The sequence below is a fragment of the Danio rerio genome, chromosome 15 (assembly GCF_052040795.2).
Source record: "Danio rerio strain M-AB ecotype USA chromosome 15, GRCz13ab, whole genome shotgun sequence".
Lineage (NCBI taxonomy): Eukaryota > Metazoa > Chordata > Actinopteri > Cypriniformes > Danionidae > Danio > Danio rerio.
In genome coordinates, this window is record NC_141035.1 from 34,609,210 (window position 1) to 34,615,561 (window position 6,352).

Sequence of the window (6,352 nt, forward strand, 5' to 3'; positions counted from 1 at the left end):
GACTAGATATTCTTCAAGACACTTCTATACAGCTTAAAGTGACATTTAAAGGCTTAACTAGGTTAATTAGGTTAACTAATCAGGTTATAGGTAATTAGGCAAGTTATTGTATAACAATAGTTTGTTCTATAGACTATCGAAAAAATAAATAGCTTAAATGGGTTAATAATATTGACCTTAAAATGGTGTTAAAAAAATTAAAAACTGCTTTTATTCTAGCTGAAATAAAACAATGAAGACTTTCTCCAAAAGAAAAAAATATTATCTGACATGCTGTGATCATTTCCTTGCTCTGTTAAGCATAATTTGGGAAATATTAAAAAAAGAACAAACAATTCAAAGGGAGGCTAATAATTCTGACTTCCAACTGTAAATATACACACAACAGTTTTGTCTGGTTCTGGAATATGATTGGCTCGAATATGATTGAATGCGAATATGATTTCACTCTTGTGTATTACTCCGCCCACATAGAGAGGCAGCAGATATTTAAACTTACTACAGCTGTTGGACAACATAATGTATTTCCGAGTCTTTTTAGTCAAGAATTTTGTTGTTTAGATTGCAACTATGTAATTCATTTATAAGGACATTGCCTATTTTAGATATTTATAATTTCGGAGATACAGCGCATCGGCATCCATCAGCCTGTCATACTAAGCAGAGCAAAGATGGTTGATGTTGTCCATTCACAAGATGGTGACAGAGGCCGCATAATAAGCCCTTAGGGCAGAAAAACTCAACGTAATTACAAACTAAAGCTGATCAAAACATTATAAAACAGGTAAGTGACTTTTCTATTCAATCTTTTTCTGTTGTATGTTGTAGTGTTGTATTTACTGTATACCAGTCTGGTAATGTTTCTGATAGTGTTTTTGCTTTGCTTTGGCTTTTTTGACGTTAATTATTGTAATATCCCAATTGCAACAGAGAAATACTGTGAAATCTCTGTATACAGATGGCATTTCATGCCGTTCAGCCTTATAATCTTAAAATGTGAGCAAAATCAGCTGTTTTATCATCACTTTAGATATTACGCAAATCATTCTAACACTAGCTGTAAAGGGATGTTGGTGTAGTAGCAAAGGTTTCTGCTGTTCTGACGTCAGCTGCAGATGTGAAGGAATGGTGGGAGAAAGTAGTTCCTCATACAAAAGGCTTTTTTTGACTCTGTGTTTGAATTTCTTTTTTTAATTAATACGATAATGCTGGCGAACTGTTGTATAAACACAATGTCACTCTTGTAGCAGTGCGATATGGCTGTATAATGTCACTGGTGGAACACTAAGGCGAACTACAGCCAATTTGCACTGCTACTCGTTATATTGCTCATATATATATACTGTATATGTATGCATACTGTGTGTGTGTGTGTGTGTTAAACACAGAAGATATTTTCATAATCAATGACTTCCATAGTGGGCGAAAAACAAATACTATGAAAGTCAGTGGTTACAGTTTTTTTTTGTTTTATAATTTTTTTCAAAATATCTTATTTTGTGTTGAAAGGTTTGAAACAAGTAAATGGGAACCAAATGATGACTTTTTTTTAATATTTGGATGAACTATCCCTTTAAGATAATTAGAGTATATTTTAAATTTATAGAGAAGGAATTAGTCAAATAGGCACTAATTAAACTTGTCAATAATTACATAATTGTCTGTTTCTTCAGCAGGACAACAAAACTGTTCTATAACCTTTTCTCCATCTCTTCCAGCAGAGTCAACAGAGCTGTCCTCCTCCCCTAAACCTTCAGATGAGCTCTCCACTGCCCGCGCTGCTGGTCATTGGTGAGCTATAAACGAGAGCTCACACCTGATAAAGAGCCTGCATATGACTACATGTATGTTATTTTGTTAGGATATAAGGGCCGATATGAAATAATAAGGGAACACTTATAAAATGACTTGTATTTGAATAAATAAATTATTTAAAGATATGCCAAAAACATGACTTCAGAATAAGGGCTTATTTAAAACAATATGCAGATTCATGCAAGCTTCAATTTAAACGTTTGGCTGAAAACTGGATGTAATATTGATGAAAGAATGCATAATAGTGCTATTGTTTGAAATCACTAATCTATTTGTTGTTTTGGCAATTTTATATCCGCTTATTTTTCATGAACACAAAAGAAAGATGATAAAGTAATCTAACTCACATTCATATTTAATGTGCATGTATTTGTTTATTAGCATAGTAGCAAAGTGTAGTAAAGGATGATTCATAATGTACAATCAGCCTGCCTTTTATCAAAATAAACACCTTAGGCTATACAATATATTTTTTTCTACACTGAACAGCTGACTTGACATTATTAACATGCTAAATGATAGAGGAGTAAAGGCAGTAATGCACACAGACTGTCAAAACAGAAAGAGACAGCCAGAGGGCTACAAGTGGGAGGGGCTTTCTGGGTGGGCGGGGCTTACGCCTTGTCTCTACTTGTTTGATTGACAGTCGTAACGAGGTAGAGGCTCTGCATACCTCGAGGCAAGTGCGAGAATTCACCGCTGCCGCAGCAACTTTGGGATGGAGCAATAGTCAGAAAAAAAGTCGTTTCCTCTCAGGTACGTCTTTTCGCTTTCATTTGCCACTGACATCTTGAGCGGTTTAATCTGTCAGCTCTGTAAATCCACACTTTGTATAAAATATTCATCACTCGAACATTATCCTTCACATTTACTCAACTACAGCCTCTTATATTGTTTGTATATGCTTTAAAGTCTTATACAGAAGTTTATAAGGCTGTATTGTGGTCGAGGGAAGTGTTGCGCATGTGTTTATTTCGGGATAATTTCTCGCGCATCAAACACTGACGTATTTACAATATTAGCTCATTATTTAACACTTTTGAGAAGAACTGCCTTTATAAACGTTTTAATTGCTATTCTATACTTGTAGTTTGCATACTGTAATTCACCAAACCGTTATCTGAAGGTGTCTTGGACTACATGTGTTTCTTTAAAGTATTATAAGTTTGAATTTTAATCATTTTTTAAAGAGGAAGATGAACAGACGTTGATTATTTTGATATACAGTACCATCTTTCACTAGTTCTGGTTAAATAAATGGTTAAACATTATATAGAGCCATTCTGTATGTAGGCGTTCTTTTATGTAAATGAGCCCATGCTGCTAGCTAGAGGGACTGCCAGACCTTATGTAAAACTATTTTTAAAAATATCTTTGTTAAAGTGCTGTTTTCCTTGTGTAAACCCTGAAATTGAGGCTTTTTATTATTTATAAATGATAGATATGCGTATGAACCACTGCTGAATGTGAAATATTACTAATAGTTTAAATTTAAGCCTAGAATAATCTTAACAGTGTTAAAAAAATATGCTTGGAGGGAACTTAAAATATGATAAATAAATAAATAAAAATATCATTATTATAGTAATTATAGTAATACTGTATATTTTAAATGGTAAATTATATAAATATATACTTTAGATACAAGTTTGGTGTCTGCTGTATTTTTAAAAGCTACTCAAAATGTAGTTTTTGAGGATCACTGACAGTAAGCGAAGCTAATAATTATTATTATTAGGGCTGGGGGATTTGCCCTAAAATCTAAATCTTGATTAATTGAACATTTTGGCTTGATTATGATTAATGAACAATTTATTATTTTATTTTATTCTTTTGCCCTCATAGTTCAGGGACACGTTTTGTACAGTAAATATGCTCACATATTACAAGCAAGAGATTTCAGAATGAAGGGTGCATTACTTGATTTTAAAATAATTGATGGAAACACACTATCTACCATTTATGAGTATTTCTTGAACGCCAACTGAAATGAAAACATATATTGCCTAAAACCAACAGTCGTTTTTTTCTTATAAACGAAGAGTGAAAATAATAATTTTAATGTAATGGAAAATATGCCGTCTCAAGGCATCTCTGGCGCAGCTTCCAATAATCGTCTATGTAGTGCGAATTACTATTTAAGAACGTGTCCATCGTCCTAGTTTAAGTATAAACATAAAGGCCTAACAGATCGGTGTCACATGATAGGGAAAGTAATTGAAAAAAACTGATCTGGAAAAATTAGATCGATTACAGGTTTTGAATGAAAAGATGACAAATTGACAATGCGGCACATATAAATAAACAATTACAAATATCATGACAGTTTTTTATTTATTTAACAATCGTGCTAAACAATGTTACATTTGTACGCATAGAATTAATACTAAAAATATCATCCAACTGGTATGTTGTTTGTTATAACATACTTGCCGAATTTTATTCTCTCTTCATAGACCATTTTGAGGGATGTAAACAAACACAATGGTTCCAATGTATTTTCTGTTTTGCATTTTTAATTTCCATAGCTTCAGAGAATTAAAAAAAAGTCACATATTGATAAATACTGTTATGATAGCTGATTTAACATAAAATTATGATTAAATTGACGCTTGTTACAGTTATGAAATAGTTTGACAACAAGCAGGAAATGTTCATGGGCCAATGGCTTGACCACAGTGAAATGGTCTATATAAAATAGTCTGTGATGCTAGAATGACTGCCAATCTTTATTTTTTTTAATTATCTTTAGTTAAATGTATTCTTTATAAGCTTCCATCCATACACAATGATTTCCCATGTTTAAAATGCACATGTGATGAAGTGTAGATATGAATATAAATTTATATAAAAATGTATAATAATTTTAGGTTATGATGATGACCTAGAATAATCCAGAAAGCAGTGTATGTTGAGGAACTGCAATGTTGACATCAGTTTTTTTATGATGATGATTTAAATACGCACATCTTGATTTTGCCAAGTACGATGCGATCCTGGATTAACATCTATGTTCACCCTGAAACATCATTTTTGTTTGAAAATGTAATCCATACCTATTCCCTACCACTAAACCCAACCATAACTGTAAATAATTCCCAAAATCAGAGGAGAAAAATAGTTGGATAACAATCATGTAGAACAGTAAGCCTAAACTTAACATAAACGATAAACGTATCCCTTAATTCTGATTGGCTGATTGGAATGTTGTTCCAGGATTAACATTGATGTTAATCCAGGAACATATCCTACTTGGTGAAATCAGTTTTGGGATTCAAATACACATGAAGCTATCAGAAACAATGTGAGTTGACCTTTTTGACATTAAGTGATACAATCCCTTCAGCTGTCATTCAAGAGTATATTCAATCATTCTGAGAGAACATTTCTCTGAAGAACATCCTACTGAATCTTGTTTCTCAGGCAACCGTGCTGGTTTTAGAACGCTACTATAAATATATGAGTAGGTGTGCGAGAGCTTTATGATCTGGTATCATTTACATGGTCATGTTTCCTCCTTGTAAGTGTTCATCCACCAACATGTATTTCACCAACATTGGCGTGTGTATACATTGTTTAATTAGCCTGTATCTTGTTCGCTTGCTTTCCAGTCATGGCTTGGCATGAGCGTAGCCGTTTAGACAAAAGCCATGGCCCAGGGACATTGAAACACCAACGTCTTCATGTGTCACTTGAGACACAGTCCTTCTTTTGTGAGTGTCAAATGCTTGATTGTTGAACCTGAGCCAGCGGCTGATTTCCTCTTCCCATCTTGAAGGCTGAACAATGAGCATTTGTGTACGTATCGATGCCTTGCACAAAAAAAAGGACAGAATCACCTGTCTGTAACCAGATACGAGCAGCATGACTGGTGTCAGTGGCGGCGGATTTATGCCGTGTCATTGGTTGATGAGCTGTAAGCTCCACCCATTTGTGTTTTTTGAGCCATCTGGTTGGCTGTTGGACTTTAGCTGCGCCTCTGTTTGTTAACAGCCGAGGGACAGGTGCAGGGTGAAGACCTTGATAGCCTGAAAGACCCCATTATCAGTGGAGCGGAAAGAACCAGTACTTTCATACAGTGAATGCTGGCCTCGGCCATTGGCATCACCTCAACCTCATTTCACTTGCTGTATTGGTGTCAGATTATCTATTATAATCAGTATGACTATATATTATTGTGTCATACATATGTTTAAATATTTAAATCATTATATTTAGTAATGGTTTAGTGTTAAATGTATAAAAAAAACACTTAAATAAAACATGTAAAATTGACACTTTTTCCTCAGATAAAAAGGGAAAGTTCACACAAAATTGAAAACTCTGTTATCATTTACTAAACCTTCACTTCCCAGCAAACAATTTTGTGTTTAATAGACATTTAAATGTAGACAGCTTGGCTAAAAACAGGCTAAACTTGTTAAGATCTTATAGACATCTAAGAATAGGCCAAAAATAGACTCATAAAAAAGACAAATTAGACTTTATATGTGTAGTCATTAATTTCTGTTTATTTGATGAGTAGTCTAGGTGTCAA